Raw genomic sequence first — 22,550 nt, 5'->3', positions numbered from 1 at the left:
ATTCTTCATTACAATTATTCCCATGCGATGTTTATTTCATTATTTATGAGGAGCTGTTTTGCCATCATTTTAAGCAAGAAAGTCATTGTTCAGATTTGACACATTAGTGCCACGTTTCTTTTTAGCGTTTCTCCTTCTTGAATGCCTGGACCTGTTTCTGAAGGCAAAGGCGGATGATTGTTTATCTGCCTGTGTATAAAAGGCAATTGCTTTTGGCACTTCATTTGTACTGTTGTCAGATATGATCATGTTACAGCCTTGACTCCCTTGTTGGTCTGTATATTGGTAAACTGTGTGGCTGTTCCCTGCCTAATCAGGCTGCTGCTTTAAGGTGACCTGTCCTGAAATCCCAGACAAACACATTTGGTGATACAAGTTCTGCCCTCATTTCTATCCCAGAGCTATGTGTCTGGACCCTATAACTCTGCACCCTCTCATAGCTGAAAAGTATTATCAAGAGTAAACACTCAGGATTGATAATGGTCTTTCAAAGGTCTAAAAACATACCCACAGTCCAATGACCTATTGAAAGGAGGATGAGTGGTTCCTTTTAACACAATGACCTATTGAAAGGAGGATTTAACATTGGGCTGCTGGACAGACTTTAGTGAGTGAAAGATTATGCTGCTTATTTACCTGGTGGGTTCTCCGCTGGTCTTCTTAGAGCTCACTCATCCTATGATGGGCTCAGCTCTGTAGGATGAAGGGACAGGTTGCCATGGTTGGGTCTCTCTCCCTGTGTGCTCTTTTCTTCTAGATTTCTTTATGACATGTTGCCTCAGTGTCCAAAAGATTAGAACAGAAGCTGCATACCTCTTAAATTTAAGGTTTGGAAGTCACACAATATTCATTAATTTTCATTTTCTGGATTAAAGTAAATTCCAAAGTCAGTTCAGATTCCTGGGAGGGGAAAACATTCCTTCCCATTTTTTTATGGGAGAAGTGGCAAGATCACATTGCAAAAGAGGTGTGCATACATGGAAAGGTAGAATTATCACAACCACCTTTACAGACAAACTACTAAAACATCTGCTAGCCCCAAGTCACAATTATCTATCTATGCCCATGACTCTGTAGGCAGTGAACAACTAAAGATCAACCAATAGAGGCTGCAGTATCACCCTGTATAGTTCACACAGTCCAGCCTGCCTTTCTCTCGTTTGTTCATTATATCTTGGCCCTTGCTGTGGGTCTCTGCAGTTCTTCATGTAAAGTCAATAGCCTCAACAGCCAGAACCACAGCATCACGGCTTCATGGCACCAGGGTCACAGAGAAATGACTTGCCTCACCTAGTGTCAGATTTTATTATTAGCAGAGGTTAAGACCAGGTGTCCTCATTGCTCATGACAGCTTCTCTTCAATGTAACATAATTATCTGTTTTGCACACATTTATCTGGCCTCTGCAGGAGATTTTTGGAAGTTCAGAAGTAATAAGTTCAGAGAGGAATGAAGATAAATAAAATGAGAAAGTAGGACTGTCCCAATAGTTTACACATAGATAGGTATAGTGGAGAGGTAATGAATATTGGTTCAACTAAATGCACACCCAGATATTGAGATTCAAGAATTACTCCTACTGTTCTGCATTTTGCTTGTTGCTGCTGCAATGCCACTATTCAGATTTGTACTGCTTGGGCATTAAAGTGATAGGGAATTGTATGTGGTTTTACAATGACACTGTGATTTAGCCATCTCAGTTTCAGTCAGGAGCAAGAGACCCATTTAAGATAATAATATTAGCATATACATAGAACTTTTGATCTTCAAACCTCTTTAAAGGCATTAGCAAATTAATTTTCCCAGAACTCTTCAGAAGCAGGTAATTATTTTTACAGTTGGAGAGAATAAACCTGACTATGTATTGACCTGCAGAGGCTACCCAATGAAGCAATGCCAGCTAGAGCTCGAGTCCACCCCCTTGTCTCCTCTTGCTCACCAACACATCCATCACAGGACTCTCAAGTGTTCCCAGATCATTATGATGAGATTAAATCTCACCAGCATTTATTGGAAATATTTACTATGGACCCAGCAACTCTTTAGAGTTCCAATTGGGCAGAGAGGAGGGAGAATAAAGAAGATATCATTTCTGATTTTAAACACCATTAACCACCCAAAACTACCAGGAATACATGGAGAAATGGCTGGGTCAGGAAAAGGACTGAATGAATGTGGAACATTTTGCTGTGCTGGAAAGCAATGAAGTGCTCAGAGGCTAATGCAGACATGTCAAAAGGAAAAGGAACTAACTTGAAGGGACTACAGCTGGTCAACGTTAGGGCAATATGTCTATAAAATAGAATAGAGAGAGGTCGATTATAACATATTAAATGAAAAAGAATATAGGTGTCCATAGTGACACGCAAAGAAAATGAAGCTGGGAGTGAGCTCATTTTCATGAAGGATGATAGCCAATGAAGCTGAAGAAGAAATGATAAAATAAGATAGCAAGCATTTGTTAGAAATGGAGCATTCATATAGTATCAAAATATTGCCCCTTAGATTACTTATTAATTATCCATGGAAAAGATATTATCTTAGTTTATTTGGACTGCTATAATAAAATACTGTAGATTGCATAGCTTATGAATAATAGCCACTTATTTCTCACAGTTCTAGAGGTGGGGGAAGTTCAAGATCAAGGTGCCAGCAGATTAAGTGTCTGGTAAGGGCTGCTTTCTGGTTTATGCACATGTTCCCACTGTGTTTTCACATGGTGGAAGGTGCAAACAAGCTCCTCCAGGCTTCTTTTATAAGGGCACTCGTGGCATTCATGAGGGCTCTGTCTTCATGATCTAATTACCCCTCAAGGTCCCACATTCCAGTTTAGAATTTCAACAGATTAATGTGGGGGGAGTCAGAAACATTCAGACCATAGAAGGCGTGTTTACCATGGAGATATCTAGCAGACACCACCTGAACCAAGTGACCAACCAAAATAATGAAACAACCTGACATCATAAGCTCCTGACTAGTTGCAATGGGAAAGAATGCAACATCATCTATGTTACTTATTTTTACTGCTTCATGAAAATATAACTTGTGTACCATAAAATCTACTCAATTTAAGTGTATAATTCCATGAGTTTTAGTAAATTTATATGGAGTTAAACAATCATCATCACAATCTAGTTTTTTAGAACCTTCCTTTATTCCCCAAATATTCTCTACAGCCTGTTTATGGTCAATCCCTACTCCTACAAGCAGCCATAGGCAACCACTACTATGCTTTGTATCTCCATAAATTTGCATTTTCTGAATATTTCATACAAATAGAACATACAATATATGTTTTTAAGCCTAAACTTCGATAGGTATAATAATTGAGGTTTGTACATATTGTAGTATGCATTAATATATTATTCTATTTTATTGAAAAATAATATTCATTGGATGTATGCATCTTATGTTTATCCATTCACCAGTTGATGGATATTTGGATTGTTTCTAGTCTTTGAGTGTTGGAACTCATGTTGCTGTAAACATTTGTGTATAAACATTTGTATATAAACTTTTGTATAAGCTATTCAAACCTTAAAAATTTGCGTTTGCATCAGTTTTGGTAATTTGTATCTTTGTAGGAACTTGTTTATTTCATCTGAGTTATCTAATTTGATGTCATAGAGTTGTTCATAAAATTCTCATAAGAATTTTAATTACTGTAAAGTTGATGGTGATGTCTTCTTCATTTCTGATTTTGGTTAATTCGTGTCTCTTTTTTTTTTTCTTTCTTAATTGGTCTAGCTAAAGTCTTGTTAATTTTGTTGATCTTTTCAAATAACGTTTTATTTTGTTGATTTTCTCTATTATTTTTGTTTTCTGTTTCAGTGATTTCTAATATAATATTTATTAGTTCTTTTATTTGTTTTTAAGTTAGTTAGCTGTTTTCTAGTTTCTTAAGGTGGAAGTTTACTTTATTGATTTGAAAACTTTCTTTTATTTCAGATATAAGTGCTTAAAGGTGAATATTTCCCTTCAAGCACTGCTTACCTGAATTCCATAAATTTTAATATACTGAACTTTTACTTTGTGCCGTTTCATATATCTTTATATTTATTTTGTGATTTCTCCTTTAACCTATGGGCTATTTAGAAGTTTGCTTGCTTTCCAAATATTTGGCATTTTCCTTTTCTGGTTCTATAATAGATATTTAATTGTGATCGGATAAGACACTTCATGTGATAACAGTCTTTTTAAATTTTGTGAGACATCTTCTGACTTTTTTTTCTATCCTGAGAATATTTCATGTGCACTTTAATAAGTGTTCTACAGTCATTTGGTAGAATATTTTGTATATGTTGGTTAGATAAAATGGATTGCTAGAATTGAGTTTTCTGTACACTTGCTGATTTTTTATCTAGCTCTTCTATTAATCTCTGAGATTAGCTTATTTAAATATTTAACTGTTATTGCTAAGTTGTCTAATTCTAATTCTTTTCTCAAGTCTGTAATTTTTTTCTTTATGTATTTTGGAGCTCTGAGGAAGGTATGCATATATTTGCAATCTTTAAATCATTTTAATGTAATGAGCTTTTTATCACTATAAAATAACTCTCTTTGCCTATAGTAATAGTTCTTGTTTTTTAAATTATTATTATTTGATAATAGTGTAACCACTCAAGCACTTCTGTGGTCACTGTTTACCTGATATATATTTTTTCATTATTTTCCTTCCAACCTATATTTTAAAATCAAGCATATTTCTTTTTTAGACAGTACATTGTTGAATTTTTAAAACTTCATTCTGACATTCTATGCTATTTCAGTGCAAAGTCTGGTACTTTCACATTTAATGTAATTATTGACATGGTTGGATTTATATCAGCTATTTTGCTACTTGTTTTCTATTTATCCCATGTCTTTCTTGTTCCTCTGTTTCTGATTTCTTGCCATCCTTTGTGTTAAATAAATATAATCAGTGTGCCATTTTCATACTTGTCTTGATTTTCTTAGTAGATACTATAAAGACTATAGTGTGCATCTGACCTTATCATAGTATCTTTCAAAATAATACTAACAAATTTCTGATCAACTGTTAAAACTTTGCTCTGCTATATCTACTTTTTCCTGTACTTGCTCTTGTGTAATCATCATCACATGTACATAGACAGACAGATAGATATAGATGTATTACATATTTAACAATACAGTATTATAAACATACTTTATACAAGCTTATGTCTTTTAAAGAAGTTAAGAAAAAAGAGAAAATACATTGCATTAAGTCTCATATATTTACCTACATATTACAAAATCCCTTTAGTAATTTAAAAAAAAATTGGTAAGGCAGGTGTCCAAATGATGAATTATCTTAGTTTTTGTCTGGAGAGGTTTTTATTTCACCTTCATTAAGAAAAAAAAGAAACAAAAAACTTTTTGTTTGTTTGTTTGTTTGTTTGTTTAGAATCCCTGATTGACAAAGTTAGCTATTATATCTGTTCTTATTCCCCCGTGTTTTCTCTCACTGCTTTTAAGATTTTCTCTGTCTTTGGCTTTTAACAATTTAACTGTGTTGTATCTAGGTGTGAATCTTTTTGCGCTAATTTTTTGGGGGATTATCGGTGTTTCTTGTAGATTAATGATTTTTGTCAAATTTGGACAGTTTTCAGCCATCACTTCTTGAAACATTTTTTTTCTCCTTTTTTCTCCTTTGCTGTTAGAAATAACATTACGCCTACATTGTTATGCTCAAAGCTGTTCCACAGGTATTTAGGATTCCCTTTATTTTTCTTCATTTGTTTTTCTCTGTGTTCTTTAGACTTGATATTTTCTATTGATCTTTTTTCTAGTTTGGTGATTCTTCTGTCGTATCAAATTTCTTATAGAGCCTCTCTACTTAGCTTTTTTTAATACAGTTATAATTTTTATCTAAAGTCTGGTAAAATATGGAAACTCATATCCACTCCATCTTTTTCCTTCATTCTTCTTTGTGCTATTGATTTCACATGCAGTATTACATGTATATATTCATGTATAAACCCAACAATGCAGTGCCACAATTATTGCTTTAGATAACCTTACATTGTATCCTTCTGTTGCTCTATACAACCTGTATTTCCAAATGGTTCATTTTTATAACTTCTGTTTCTTTAATGAGACAGCCGAGCCATTAAATAATTATTAACATACTTTCCTTTAATTCTTTAAGTGTATTTTCCTTTAATTCATTGAACACATTGAACCTGTTTTAAAGTCACTGTCTGACAAATCTAATACCGGTGACACTGAGAGACAACCTTTAGTGACAGGTTTTGTCCCTCTAAATATGATCACACTTTTTTGTCTCTTTACACACCTTATAATTTTTGTTTGAATTCGAGACATTCTAGATAATATGTTGTGTCAGTTCTGGATTTTGACTCCTTTTCTCTCTGAGGGTTGTTTTCTTTTGTAACATGCATGAATTAAATCTGTGAATTCTGTCTCCCCTACCTGGTGTGACCACGAATGTCCCCACTCTGCTTATTTTTAGAAATTATTCACTTATTTGTTCCTTTATTTATTATTTTCCAGCCTGAATCTTAGTGCTCTGGCAGTGTTCAGTCAACAATTGGTCAGAGATTATGCTCAAACACCTCCAGTTAAGACGATTAACTCCCTGTTGATGATATCTGTATGAAAGTGCAGAAATTCAGAGAAGGAGGAAATTATGGTTTATTCTAGTAGAGAGGAAAGATATTATGGAAGGAGGAGGGCTTGATATTTGTCTCAAATTATTATAGAATTTATTATATACATAGACTGGGTACAGTGGCTCACGCCTGTAATCCCAGCACTTTGGGAGACCAACACAGGTGGATCGCCTGAGGTCAGGTCAGGAGTTTGAGACCAGCCTGGCCAACACGGTGAAACCCTGCCTCTAGTAAAAAAAACAACAAACAAACAAAGAAAAAAACGCTGGGCATGGTGGCGAGCTCCTGTAATCCCAGCTACTTAGGAGGCTGAGGCAGGAGAATTGCTTGAACTTGGGAGGCAGAGGTTGCAGTGAGCTGAGATTGTGCTGTTGCACTCCAGCCTGGGCAAGTGTGAAACTCTGTCTCAAAAAAAAAAAAATATATATATATATATATATATGTATATATATATGTAATATATATGCAGAAAAGAGAAGAGCAAAGTGGAATAATGCTGGAAACATGTGTCAAATCAGAAGTAAGCTTGTATGTTTTCAGGGTGAAGAGGAGACTACATGTCCAGAGTATAAGGTAAATATTGAAAATGTGGAAAATCAAATCTGTGGGGCAGAATAAAGAAAGAACTAAGTTAAAGCATTTCAGATGTTTTCAGATGTGATTATTGAATCCAGAGCCTGATGAGAGAATGGAGAGAAGCAGGAAAAGCACTAACTTTAGCGTATTTGGTGGAAAGAGTTCTGGATCGAAAATGAGATCAGTAATCATTTAGAGATGGTGGTACTGATAGGATTTAATACTGACAAGGAAAACGTTCATTAGTTCAAATGTTCATTAGCATAAAGTTCATTAGTCTGCAAACGGGACTGAAAAATGAGAAGAAGGTGTTCATATGGCTTGCTCTTTTCCTTTCCTGCATTTTACCAGAAGAGTAGTGATCTCATGGGTCTATGAAGAATCCACGGTTCTATTCAGAAATGGAGAAAAAAATAGCTTTAGGGTAAAAAGATATTTGTACATAACAAAGAGAAATTTTAAAACTCACAACAGAAAGTTGATACCTGAAAATTCAGTATCTTGACTATCATTAAAATTCGAATTTTTCAAAACAAATTTAATTCTTACCCTGTTCTGTATGAATATAATCAATTAACTCAGCCTCCTGTGTGACTTGTCACTTCCTCATTATGTCTCATTCTTATAGATGGGAATCTCACTCAGTAATGGACTCATATTTCTGTTGTCATGTTCATGAAAACTTTCCCATGTCGAGTTAGAAAACCCTTCTCCAGGCCAAGCCAACAAAGACCACAAAACTCTTTCTTCTGCCAGAAGTTACTTTTTCAGTCTCCCACACATAGGTTTATGGATTGACTATAATGGGAAGGAAAAATAGTCTTATATTAGGTAACCATAACAATATATCCAAGATAGTTCTTAAAAGAATTTTACTTTTTTACTATATATATTTTATATATATTACATTTTGCATATGCTGTGTGTTTTATGCCAATATTCTAGTATATGCTTTCTACTCACAAAAAATGATTTGCACAATAAAAATAATGACTCATTCATTGACATTAATAACTCATACCTACCACATAAAACTTTTCTTTGTCTATTTAATAAATACAATTGCACCAGTCCACAGCTCCTGAGATGATGATCCTTTAAAATAATTTACATTCTAAATTCCTTTTCATCCATAGCTAATGAAAATAGCATTTATTATTCAAATTATTGAGATTTTCCATTGGATAGTTCCGTATTTAATAGAAATTTAATAGAATTCATCTGTCACATCTAGTCAATCCTGCATATTTGCCTTCCAGTAGAAACAATAACCAATTTGCCTGTTGTAGCTTTGCAAATCTAAAACCAACTGGTCACGGAATTTAAGACTTAGTAAGGCAAACCCAGTTAAGTTGCAAAGATTTTTAAAAAGTCAGTTGTAGTTCTTGAGGCACTATAAAATTCTTTTTATGTTCTTAATTTCTAAATTCATCTTTCTAATTGTATTCGCTGAATTTTATCTTTAAGCCAGTAAAAGTCACTTTAATTCTAGTATAACCTTCTTTTCTGAAGTGAGTGGTGCCCCATGTAAGCATTTGAGATTAAAAGTGAGACCTAGGTGTGAGGAATGTTCTCTCAACTATGTCCAGAGCAAGAGCTGTTAATTCGTGTCATTAGCTGCTAGCTTTTAGGTTTGATATTCACTGCCTTGGAGAGATCTGGGAAAAGAAACCTGAGCAGCCCTTTCACTATGATAAATATTTTCCTTTTTAAATTATTTGAGAGAAACAGGGTGTGTTAAAAACTAATAAATTGCTTGGCCAAGAACAAGGTGAAATGGGAGAAGAACAATAGTGAATTCCTATGGATTGTACACTCTGAGTCCAAAAATGTTTTAGATACCTATACATATATTGACTCATGTAATCCTACAGAACCTTGTGATATAAGTATGAATATTATCCCTGTTTTACAGCTTGGGAATGGATTCATGGAGAGGTAAAAATAATAACCACATTTCTTGAGCATTTACTGCGTAGCAGGTACCCTGATAATTATAGAATAGGGATTATCTGTAGGCCTCAGAGGAAACATAGTAGTATTACTTTAGTGTCTATTTTATAGACCAGAAAACCTACATGTAGTAAGACTAACTGTCCAAAGATCAGCCAGCAGTAGAGGCTGAAGCCTCTTGTGAACTAGGAGGTCACAGGGCAAACGTCATGCACGTAACCATTATGCTGTACCCCTGGAAGACAGAGAATAGAATAGAATATTAATGAGAGACTAAAGACAGGTCAAATTAAAGTGAAAAAAAAAAATCCGTATCTAGTATATCATTTATGGGACACACAGAAAAGTAGTTTCCGGTTAAAAAAATACATGCTCATATATATAATTATGTATGCATATATTTTTCCTTATCAGCTTATTATTAGAAGTTTATTTCAATAGTTTTTTTGCTCTCTATTTATGGAGGCCACATTTATATTAAATCTCAAGTAGTAAACACTTGGAATGTGATATTTGCCAACTGAGAATGAAGCTGGCAAAACCTGGGAAAGGGAAGAATGGACGTGTCTGGGTCTTCTGTATCCCCACTGAACAAAAGCATTTCTAGTCTGAAATACAAGCCTGCTGTCCTATCTTTAGCCTACTTGCTAGATGATCAAATCCCAACTAATTATTTAGCCTATCTTTTTCTCACCAAACCATGTGGATTCAATTTTTCTCATATGAGTTTTCTGAAAGCAAAAGCAGAAATCCCAAAGGACTATTCCTGAAACAAAAGGAGATTTATTACTTTTCACTGAAAGGGGATTTGTTATAGTAGGAATTGTATGCGTGTCAGCTGAAAAGACCACAGTTCCATCTGTGGCCTGAAGATTATGTGGCCTCTACAAGCAACTCTCTCTCCTCTCATGGTTCTTCAGTTGTCATAGATCTGGCATCTGACCTCCAGGGAAAGGACACCCAGAAGAGACCAGAGCTCTGATGGTGAGGTGACAGATATAACTATAGGCCCCGACCCTGGCAACCCCAGCCCGTTCTTTCATAGTCCTACAGCTCTGCAACAGTCTTAGCCTTGTTGCCATTGCTGAGTCCCAGCATGAGGCAGTTTACTCCTAGTCGTGTCACAATCACCTTTTGAAATAACAGAAAGAAAATTCACGCGTTCCTCAAGCATGATACTTCAAAAATCTATTTTTTATTTTGATAGTTTGGAAAAATCTTAGCTTTATGTTATTTTTTTTAAATTTCACTTTTAAAAAGGCAACTATTTTTGGATCAGTTTTAAGGTCCCAGTAAAATTGAGAGGAAAGTACAGAGATATCCCATATAGTCCCTGCCTCCACACACACAGAGCCTCCCCGATGATCAACAATCTCCACTAAAGTGGTAGATTTGTTATAACTGATGAACCTACATTAATACATATTATCACCTAAAGTCTGTGGTTTGCGTTAAGGTTCACTTTTGGTATTGTGCATTTTATGGGTTTGGACAAATGTATAATAATATACATTAACCATTATAGTATCATAAAGAATAATTTCACTGCCCTTAAAAATCCTTTGTGCCTCCCCATTCATCTCTAACTTCCCCCTGACCTCTGGCAACCACTGATCTTTTTACTGTCGCCACAGATTTTCCTTTATCAGAAGATCATGTAGTTGGAACCATATAGTATCTAGCCTTTTCAGATGGGCTTCTTTTACTTTTAATATGGATTTCAGTATCTTCCATGTCTTCTCATGGCTCAATAGCTTATTTCTTTTTTAGTACTGAATAATATTCCACTGCCTGGGCGTATTATAGTTCATTTATCCATTCACCTATTGAAGAATATATTGGTTGCTTCCAAGTTACGGCGATTATGAGTCAAGCTACTGTAAACATGCAGATTTTGGTAGAGACATAAGTTTTCCACTCCTTTGGGTAAAAACCAAAGCACTATTATTGGATTTTCAAGTAAGTTTTTAGTATTATTGTCAAATTTTAGAAAAGCTATACAGGACCTTTGCACATATACAATTATTTCACTTAAAATGGTAAGTGCAGCTGCATGTGGAAAATAGTGGGTATCCTTTTCTGTGAAAACGTAACATTGAACATTCTTATCCTGATGAAATCTACAGCCCAGGCTTCAGAAGTTTACTGGTCCAAGGTGATGACCTTGTGTGCATTGTTTTAGCTTTTTCCTACTTCAATTTTTATATCCTTGCAATGATCGTAGCAATCCCCATCCTTTCTTTCAACCTAGGAATATTGTTGGAAAAACACATGAGACTGTGTATGTGTGCACATGCATGTTGTGTGTGTGTGTGTGTGTGTGTCCTCCTCATTCCACTTTTCCATTTCCTCCTCTTCTTCTTTCTCTTTCATCTCCTGTTAATCGTCACCTAGGGTCGCTAGAATACCAAGAGCATTGTATATTACGTGGCAGCCACAAGAAAATGGCATGAGTGTATGAGTGTGTGTATGTGTGTGTGTGTTTGAGAGAGAGAGAGAGAAAGATACACACACACAAAGAGAGAGAGACAGGGGCTGAAATATTCCTGTGTGTCACATATTTTTTGTTGGTTTTGGGGTCTTGCTCTGTTGACTGAGCTGAAGTGTAGTGGCATGATCACAGCTCACTGCAGCCTTGACCTCACAGGCTCAAGTGACCCTCCCATCTCAGCCTCTGGAGTAGTGGGGACTATAGGCATGTGCCACCATGCCTGGCTAATTTTTGTATTTTTTTGTAGAGATTTGATTTTGCCATGATGCCCAGGCTGGTCTTGAACTCCCGGCTTCAAACCATCCACCCACTTCAGCCTCCCAAAGTGCTGGGATTACAGGCCTGAGCCACTGAGCCTGGCCTTTTTGTTGTTTTTTGAATACACTCTCATTTTGATGAGGTTCCTTCTGATGTTTTTGAATTCCTCTGCCCCATCTCATTAAGAGATCCTACTTGTCAGACACATTTTACGCTTTTCCATGAGATAATGGCCATAACTTAATTCCATTGCTGGGACTGGTCGGAGAGACACTTTTATTCTCCATAGGATGTTGTAAACTAAACTCTACTACATTTTCATAAGCAATTTTATCTTGACATTTACATTTTGGCTTATCTCCTTTCCTCTCTCAGATGTGAAAGGTATTTTAATCACGAAACTGAAAACTTAGTCAAGAAAATGTTTTATTTTACACTGGGATTCTTTATCTTTAAGCACCATGTTCTGCTATGAATTCATTTGGACATCCATGCCAGGCACCTTGCAGATAGGGAAATGTTTTTTATTTACTTTAGCATTTGTTTTAGTATTTCTTTAGTATTTGTTTCAATTTTTAAAGAAATACGATGTTTTGCAAGGCAAAATTACCCACTGCAAGGCAGTTCTGGGTAATTCTGTCTTTTACTGAAGAATCAGAAGATGGAAAATAGTAAATAATTTATCAATTAATTTACTTATTGATTCAAAAAGGTTTCACAGACCATCTGTTATGGGCAAGTCACCATGACAGGCACCGGAGAGAAAGCATGAAGTAACACATGGGAATCCTTACCTCCAAGACACATAGAGTGAAAAAATGCAAAAGAAGAATCACATGAAGAATGCAATTAACAATTAAATATAGGTTGCTCTCATAGAAAGAAAAACTAAATCAAATGGAGGCATCAGGGAAGACCTCTCAAAGGAGGTGGCAGTGAAACTAAGTTATGAAGAATCTGTAGGAATTGTTTAGATAGGGTCATTCCTGGGGCTAAAAGCAATGACATCTTGGTGATATGAAGTGACTCATAGAAAAGTTCCTGGGTCATCTCCAGGTACGTAGTAAGGACCGAATAAATGTTAGTTTCCTTTTTGCCTGTTAGGCATCCAAATAGGATCTTTGCCGAATTATTTGAATTTTCTAAACCATCTGGTGTTTTGTGGAAATAAATGCCCCAGCTAAATCCACTGGAACGGTTTTGATGGGCTTTTGGTTCAGCTGCAGTAGCAATCTTCATAAATGGAAATAGAAAAGTAATCTCAACTGTCTGTTAACCGACAAAGGCCCTAATGATGTCCTTGCAGAAGTAATTTGTGATTTGGGTACTGAGAGTGTGCAATCAGAGTAGCAGAGAAAATGCAACAAGGAGTGGCTAAAGGTTTCGAAAAAAATATGATGAAGGTGAAGTAGAAAACAATAAGGATTTGGATAAAGAAATATAAACATGGTGAGGCATGTATCCAATCTAGCAAAACTCTGGCAATCTTGCTGCATCAGAAGACTGACAAGTAGACCTCTTTTCTTACTCTGATAGCTTTTTAAAATTGGTAATATATTTACACGACTCAAGCACCAAACAGTAAAAAATATGCAATTAGTGGCACATGGTGGTGCATGCCCATAGTCCCAGCTACCTGGGAGGCTGAGGCAGGAGAACCTCTTGCTCCCAGGAGTTCCAGGTTTCACTGGGCTGTGATGTGGGCTGCGTGTCCACTGCACTCCAGCCTGGGTGACAAAGCAAGACCCTGTCTCTTAAAAAATATATATGCATATGTAGTAATAAATCTTGTTTATACACCTTTCACTCTAATCCTAGGGTCCTATTCTAATCTCTGTTGCCTTTTAGAGTATCTTTATACAGTTTTAATCAATTGCATGTATAGATGCACACATTTTTATTTTCCATGTACCTGTTTATTCATTTAACAAATATTTATTGGCTGTATACTTTGCCAGATAATGTTCAATCCAGCCAAGGGAGCTAAGGTAATGAACAAAACAGAGAAGTTCCTACTCTCCCTGACATTCATTCTAGCAAATGGAGACAGATGATAAAAAGTAAGTAAACTATAGGGTGTTAGATTGTCAACCACTAAAGAAAAAAATGAAGCATAATAATGCGGAAAGAACATGCCGGAATGGGAAAGTATTTCACTTTAAAATAAGGGAGTGGTACTTGAGCAAAGACCTGGTGGAGGTGAGGGAGCAAGCCCCATAGAATCTGGGAGGAGATATTCCAGAAATAGAGTATTCCTGATCCCAAAGGCAAGCCCCAGAGATCAGGGTAAGCCTGACACCTTCTAGGAATAGGAAGAAAGCCCGGGTGGCCAGGGTGGAGTGAGCTAGGGACAGAGATGAAATTAGGGACGTAGGGAGAGGATAGCATTGGGAAGTAATGGAAAGAATTTTGAGCAGAAGTATTTTATCAATTACTCTTGAATTTAAGATGAAGATGAACTGTAGAAAGGGCAGAATCCATAAGACCTGTTACAGATTAGTGAAATGATTCCAGTTAAGTGATGCTGATGACCTGAATCAGGGTAGTCGCTATAGATGGGATGGGATGTGATGTGGCTGATTTGTGGAGAAATGTTTTGTAGGTTGAGCAAACAGTATTTGCATGAGAGAAGTGCAAGAAGGTGGGAAGGAGGGTGTCCCAGCTAGGAGACTGGAGATGGCATTCATGACCTAGGAAAGATTTCGGGAGGAGCAGGACGGGGGATCAAGTGATAGAGTTCCATCCCTGGACATGCTAAACTTGGAGTGCCTGTTAGACAACTTAGTAAATATGTACAGTAGAGAGTTCAAATTAGGGAGAGGTCCTCTTTAAGGATTATAAACTTGGAAGTAATAAGAATATAGACAAAATTTGAAGCCGTGACATGGATGAGCTCACCCAGGGAATCACTGTAGATAGAAGAAAATGAGGCCAAAAATATCATCTCAGGATATTCTACAGATCAAAAGTTAGCAAGACAAATAGAGAAAGAGAAGGTGACTGAGAGGAAGCCAGTGTGAGACAGAAGAAAATCCAGGAGAGAGTGGTGAGTGGAAGAAAGACCTTCGAGATGTGGAGAATGGTGGGCTCTGTCAAAGATGCTGATTGCTAGGTAAGATGAGGACTAGGATTGAACCAACCCATATAGCTGTGACCTTGACAAGAGCATCTTCAGTAGAGTATTGAGGGAAAGTGCTGATTGGAATGAATTCTAGAGAAAATGAGCTGAGGAAATTAGAAACAGCAAGTAGAGACAAATTGTTAAGTTTTGTTGTAGAGGGGGAGCAGAAGAATGGCACACTTGTTGAAGGGAGAAGTGGGGCCGGGTGTTTTTTGTTCTGATTTTTTTTAATAGAGGAAATAAGGGTAAGGGTCTTAGCTAATAGTAGAGAAGAGAAATGTAAAAGAAGTATCCTTATTTCTGTGATAATTTGGCTTCAGTTAGGAGCATCAAAATTTCCATCCACGGTAACAGGAGGAAAAGCTGAGTCAGGGCTGAGAGCACAAGTGGGCAAGTGTGGTAGAGAGAGAAGTAGAGAAGTTTTCCTCATGGTTTTCTCCACCCTCAGGGAAATAGGAGGCAGAGTCATTAGTTGAGAGTGAAAAGCAGGGAGAGGTGTTGGGGTTTGAGAAAAGGGAAGAAGGTCTGGTATATTTAAATAGAGCTAGTGGGAGAGAAATGGATAGGGGAATGAGTGAGCCTCAGGCATCACTACTGGTCCGCTCAAGAATGATAATCAAGGATTGGAAATGTCACCAGTAAAGCACTTTTCATTTGCGTTTTTCTTTAGCCAGTGTCAACTGCGGAGTGCAGTAAGTATAAAAGGACCAATAGTTAAAGCAATTTTTACAAATGGTAGCACACTGCAGACATGAATATAAAGGCATTCTTGGTAAGAAAGGTATAATGCTCACGCCTGAAATCCCAGCACTAGGGAGGCCAAGGCGGGCGGATCACGAAGTCAGGAGACCGAGAACATCCTGGCTTTCACGGTGAAACCCCGTCTCTACTAAAGAAATACAAAAAATTAGCCGGTCGCGGTGGCGGGCGCCTGTAGTCCCAGCTACTCAGGAGGCTGAGGCAGGAGAATGGCGTGAACCCGGGAGGCGGAGCTTGCAGTGAGCCGAGATCTGGCCACTGCACTCCAGCCCGGGCGACAGAGCGAGACTCTGTCTCAAAAAAAAAAAGAATGGTATAATGCAGTTGTCGTCACTTATTGGGTGTATACGCCAGGAGTGTACAGGGGTTTCATAGGGGTTCAGGGTGAGGTATTGAGTTTCTAAACATTTTCATTTTCCCTAATCCTTTAAACATGTCTATTAGGTATATTTTAATATCCATACCATATCTTAATCACACCTATTTATAATTTTTAAATCAATATATTTACAGATTTGGGTTTGCTTGCTTATAATTTCGCTGTTAGTTTGATTGATCCAAGACATTCAAAGGATTAAGGTTTAAATAGAGAGTAAAGGTTTTTGGAGACAGACCAGGGATCAAATGTCAGTTCTAACACTTACTTGTAGTGTCCTTAAGCAAGCCATTGAGTGCCTCTTAGTCACCATTAGACCATATATTAAAATAAGAACACTTTATTTATATGCTTTGGATAAAGTTTAAATTCAATTATGAATATAAATACTTGGCACAGCTATAGGTATTTATAAAGATTCCTTCCAGTCCCTCTACCTTAAAAATAAATTACAATATGGAAATAAGCTATTTTTTATTGCTACAATTAATATTTATTTTACAAAGTTTTCAAAATGAAATAATCAAAATAAAACAATTTGAAAAATCTGCATTTATGTCTCCCAGAATTCAATATAGTAAATATTTTGGTATGTTTATACAAGTATTATTTATATACAAGTAAATGTAAATAAATAAACATAAATGTGTGTGTGTCCACATACATTGTGTGCACACACACACACACACACACTACATCTGCTTTATTCCATTTGAAATACATCTGAACCTGTGACTTTTTCTTTTGCTTTTCATATCATTAAAATTTTTCCACAACATTACTTCTGATGGATGTTTCAAGTTCATCAGACAGATGTATGATAATGTGCACACTAATCCTGTAGGGCTGTTCTTCTTTATTAGTTTCAATTTTAATCTAAACTGTGTTAAACAATCCCACTGCTAAATCCTTAGGCTCATCTATGCCTTTTTCCCCTGGGATAAATTTCATTAAGTGAAAATTGCCAAGTAAAAAACTATGTAAATCTTTAAGGGTTGTTGCAAGTATTGTTAATTTGCCCTCCAGAAACGTATCTAGACTCCCAGGTCACTCTCCTACATTGGATAGCAATGTCATCCATATCAACTGGGTACTGCTTTCAGTGCTTGTGTGCCCTGCGTATTTTAAAGCCTCAACAACAAATTAATCTTTATTATTGAATAACTAGAAAATCTCATGGTTTTTCTTCAAATATGGGAGTTTTATTTTAGTTTTGTATTTTTACCTTAACCAATGGTTATGAAAGGTTCTTTCTATGTAAGAAATTTCAGCCTTCTGGAAAGAATGTCCCCAGGAATACTACATATGTTTTCATAGGCCGTTAGTGACCTAATTGTTTTAGAGATAGTTTAAGATCCTAGACTTAACAGGAGAAACACAAAACTAAAAGAAATAATGATGTAGAACTCCTGTTACTAATACCATTACTTAGAATACAACTGTCATTTCTCTGGTCTAACAGTGAAAAAAATTTTTAAGTAAAAAGTTTGGGGTTTTTTTGCTTACAATTTACTTCTCTAAAAAATATTTTACCCCACTTATTTGCTCTTTTTTCCATACGCAGTTATCATTTTCCATTTATAAGTGTGTGATGGTTTTTAAATTTCTTTCTCCTATGAGACTTAAGAAACAAATTTAATTCTACGAAATTCTATTTTAATGTGTCAGTTACTATATTGGGGAATGATTAAATCTTCATCTATCAATCTTTTGGAAGAAAACTAGATTCCTGGGCGTATACTGGATTTTCCAGACAGATTTTTTGTGTTCTCATTGTAACCCTGTTTATTTTCCTCTGGTTGGAAAGGCCATGAGTGTCTCTCTTAATTTACAATGTTGAGTTTCCTTTGCTCTCCCCTGGGTCTCATTTCTCCCAAACAATTCCTTCAGCTGCACATCACTGAGCAAGAGGGACACCATGGATAATGGAAAGATCTACGGCAAGGCTGGCTGTCTGCCCTGTTTAAGGAGGCCGTACTGGACCATCCTACTCTGCATATCCAGATGTGTCCACGAATACATCCATAAAACGATGGCCTGTGGAATCCTATAGGAAAATGATCCAGAGCCTGGGCGGTCAGAAGGAACAAACACTTGATTTACAAAATAAATCTTCTATATTTATGTTTTAAAGATGCACAGAGGAAAAACATTTTTAAATTCATGATTTTCTCCCCAGATTTTGACTGTTGTAATCTCTTTCTTTCCTGAGACTTAGGCATCTTCATTGTAAATCAGAAGATATAACTTGAGATTTTCCCAAGGTTTATATGCTTCATTCTCGTTGGAGTTGGAGACATGAAAATGGCAATTTGGGATGTCTCTTTAGAGTACAAAACCTTATAAAAATATAATGTACTTTCTCTCTTCATTTCCTCATTTTTCTGGTCATAGCTAGAAGAGTAAGATGTCTTTGAAACTATTAAATAATTTTTAAGACATGGTATAACTGTGAATTTTATATAGATATAAAATGAACAGGTATCAAAGCCTTATTAACTTATTAATTAATAAGGGAATGGGTAAATATTATAATTGGTATAAAAAGCAGAGGCATATGTTGGAAATTAGGAATCTGAAATGAATTTATAAATTGATGATCTATCTACGAGGCAATAATTGGTTGCATTCCACCAGTCACAACTGATTTGCATTTCTATGAACAAGAGATGGATGAGCTAGACAGGATAATCACTCACTTTTTGTTCTGAGCCCATTTCAGTCTCAGTTGTTTTCCTTACTAAAACATCTATCTCTAATATCCCATTATATATATTAATATCCCATTATATATTATGTTTTATAATATATAATATATCCCATTATAATATATATTATATCCCATTATCCCATATATATTCTTATATATTATATATCATAAAATATATTATATCCCATTATGTATTATATGTTTTGTATATAAGGGATTTCCACAAGAGTTCTGTATACATCATAAATTAATATCCCATTATATATACATTTACATAAATATATGTAATGGGATATTAATTTTTAATATATATAGAACCCCTTTGGAAATCCCTTTCCACAATTACAAGCAGTAGATATTTTGGCAGAGTTTTAGTTACGGGGTGATTAGATTTTCTAGCATGTTGAGATTTAGCGGGTCTTAACCAAAGTCATTTAACCAAAGTAAAATTGAGATTCAAACTCAGATAGGTTCTGATTTCAAAAAGCCATGTTTCTGTCTCCTCCCAAAAAAAATGGGTGAAAAAATGGTGGCTCAGGGTCAGATACAAGCTTTTCACAGGTAAGGGTAAAAGAATTAAGTCATAAATGATTAGAGCTAAATAAACCTCTCTTAACCAATATCTTCCTGAGAAGCACAATAGATGACAGTAAAGCCGAGAAGCACTGGGAAGCTGAGATGCAGATTCCGCACTCTCTCTGTTTGGGCTTCCCCTTGCCTTCTCGGTTATTTCCTTGGCGCCTCTAAGGATCCCCAGCAAACTGTTTCAAATCCCTGAACCCATCTAGTCTTATCAAAGACTCATCTCTGCATTAGAACTGTTATTTGCTTATTCCAAACCCAGTGCTCATCTATGTCGTCTTTACTGCAAATAAGGGTTGGTCTTGAACTAGTATTTAAATATCAAGTCCAATGCCTGAAACAGGCAGCCATCAGATCTGATTTAGGGACCACATGCCCTCTTGTGGTTCTCTGAGCTCATCTGTCTGGAGTTAAGGAAACCTTTTCCAGATTTCGTTGTAGAGACTCTTCCCAGAGGAGACCATCTTGAAAGAGCTTTATGGAAGAAAGCCAGCCTAAAGTCCCAGTCCAATTTGTCTAGAGATGAAGGCAAGAGGTGGTAAATAGGGTGAGTAAGAGGGTCTTTAATCCAGGAATAAAGATGTAATTGTCAAGATAGAACATCTCTTTGCCTCCTTTATCAATCTGCTGCTGAGTCCTTGGAGTTTGCCACTAATCAAGTACTGCTCTGAAAATGTGAAAGAGTTTCTTAGATACCCCAAACACATTAGCAGTTGCAAGAGCATCAGTTGGAATGGACGAAGTTATGCTGAAAAAGCATACCACCCCCAAATCTCAGTGAATTATACAACAAAATTTAATTCTAAATTTTTCTAGGTATTTATTTTAGTCAGGGTTCTCCAGAGAAACAGAAAAAAACAGGATAGATAGATGATAGATTAGATAAATACGTACATACATATATAGATACATAGATTCATAGATGCATACATACATAGATAGATATAAGAGATTTATTATGAGAATAGGCTCATGTGGTTATGGAGGCTGAGAAGTCTTAAAATATGCCATCTGCAAGCTAGAGAGTCAGTGAAATAGTTTGGCTACTTGTCCCCACTCAAATCTCATGTTGAATTGTAATCCCCAATGTTGGCGGTGGGGCTTACTTAGTGGGAGGTGTTTTGGTCGTGGAGGTAGATTTCTCATGAATGATTTAGCACCATCCTCTTGGTGCTATCTTCATGACAGTGAGTGAATTCTAATGAGATTTGGTTATTTAAGAGTATGTGGCACATTCCTCTCTCTCTTGCTAGCTCCTGCTTCACCTTGTGGAATGCTTGCACCCACTTCACCTTCTACCATGATTGTAAGCTTCCTGAGGCCTCCCCAGAAGCTGATGCCGAAGCTATGCTTCCTGTGCAGCCTATAGAACGATAAGCCAATTAAACATTCTTTTCTTTATAAACTACTGAGCCTCAGGTATTTCTTTATAGCAATGCAAGAGTGGCCTAATACAGCCAGAAAAGTTAGTAGTATAAATAAGTCCTATTCCAGGGGTCCAAGAACCAGGAAAATCAATGGTATAATTCTCATACTGTGGCCAAAGATCTGAGAACAGGGACAGTAGGGAGAATGGTTTAAGTCCTGATGTCCAAAGAAGCTCTGATGTCCAAGGGCAGGAGAAGATAGATGCCCCAAGGGGAGAGTGCAAATTCACCCTTTCTTTACCTTTTTGTTCTATTCTGACCATGAATGGATTGGATGGTGCTCACATTGGGGAAGGCAATCTTCTTTACTCATCCTATTGATTGAAATTCTAGTCTCTCCTGGAAACACACTCACAGATGCACCCAGTAATAATGTTTTACCAGCTATATGGGCATGCCTTAGCCCAGTCAAGCTGACACGTGAAATTAACTATCATGACATCTGATGAAGATTGTCAGAGGAGTTTGGCTCACTCGCCATTGTCCCTCCATCATGTGCACTTCATTATAACATGCACTTTCACTATTTCCACAGCAGTAGGAAGAAAATATGGGTCTTAAAAGTTTAGTTCATGCATGATGCACATCACTTTAGTCATTTTATTAGCCAAGTCAAATCACATGGCTGTACCTAGCTTCAAAGAAGCAAACAAGCTTTATCCCACCGTGTTCCCAGGAGAACGAGAACATCTGCCAACAGCCTCAAGATCACTGTACCAGGATAAGACTCAGTACAGTAGAACACTGAATTTTCGGGGTATAAAAGTATATACTTTTCTAAGTGTATTAAGCCTTGTGGTTTATCATTCTTCTTTATGCATACATTACTCTTTGTCCCTAATGTTCTTCCCTCTCTCAATATCTCTCATTGTTCTATAGACTCCCTCCCTTATGGCTCCAGTACCAATGAATCCCCTTAGTTAGCCCTGGCCACCTCTTATTGGAATTACTTTACAAGACACTTTGCAGTGTCTTTTTCTATTGGCACTGCCTGACTAGGAGATCATTGCCCAGGCCAGGGGCTACCTGCTGCCCTCTCTCACCCACAAATTGGGACCTATTGGCACTAAATGCATTTAGCCTGGCTTTGCACCACCCTTGGAACATTCACATTTGAATTATTTTGTCAACCCAGCAGAGAAGTTACCCCAGACCCTCAAATGCCCCAACTTCTTTTATTTTACCATTGTCTAGTGTTTAGAACTCTAAATGCCTAATAGCCACATATTTAGCTATGATACCATAGAGCTTTATCCTTCTAACTTCCAGGGCTGGTAAACTATATAGCCTTTTACATAAAAAGAAAATACAGTTTGCTAACCTGTTGGATTGGTGATAAACTCTGGAGGGTAGGGAGAAAAGAGTGTCTACTCTGATAACCTCAACTATATCAGTTATTGACTGATAACCTCAACACATTTTCCTGTTTTCCTTCCACCTACTGCTTCCCCCTGCCCTCCTTCACAGTATGTGGGTCACACACAAAAAAATTATGAACGGATGGGAGAGTCATAGAGAGGAGACAGGATGACTCCCCCACCAAAGGAATACTTCATTTGGATTGACTGTTTTCATTAAATTTTCAAAAATCCCTTGGAAGAATGTTTGAATATTTAAAAATCATCATTCCCTAATTTTCTTATGTTTGGTCAACTCTATTGAG

The 22,550-nt window shown here is 36.6% G+C and overlaps 1 long non-coding RNA gene across 1 annotated transcript in view; it reads left to right on the top strand.

Moving 5' to 3' along the window:
* The window catches only part of LOC105531819, a 76,704-nt gene extending 58,168 nt beyond the window's left edge, over positions 1–18,536 (top strand). Inside the window, exons 3-4 of the long non-coding RNA XR_001004865.1 lie at positions 13,871–13,972; positions 18,059–18,536. This is a non-coding gene — a long non-coding RNA (uncharacterized LOC105531819). The remainder of the gene's footprint in view (positions 1–13,870; positions 13,973–18,058) is intronic.
* The last annotated feature ends 4,014 nt before the right edge of the window (positions 18,537–22,550 follow it).

Source organism: Mandrillus leucophaeus, unplaced genomic scaffold (genome assembly GCF_000951045.1).
Source record: "Mandrillus leucophaeus isolate KB7577 unplaced genomic scaffold, Mleu.le_1.0 Scaffold91, whole genome shotgun sequence".
NCBI classification, from domain to species: Eukaryota; Metazoa; Chordata; class Mammalia; order Primates; family Cercopithecidae; genus Mandrillus; species Mandrillus leucophaeus.
The sequence above is the reverse complement of the archived record's forward strand: the minus strand, read 5'-3'. Positions and strand labels throughout refer to the sequence as shown.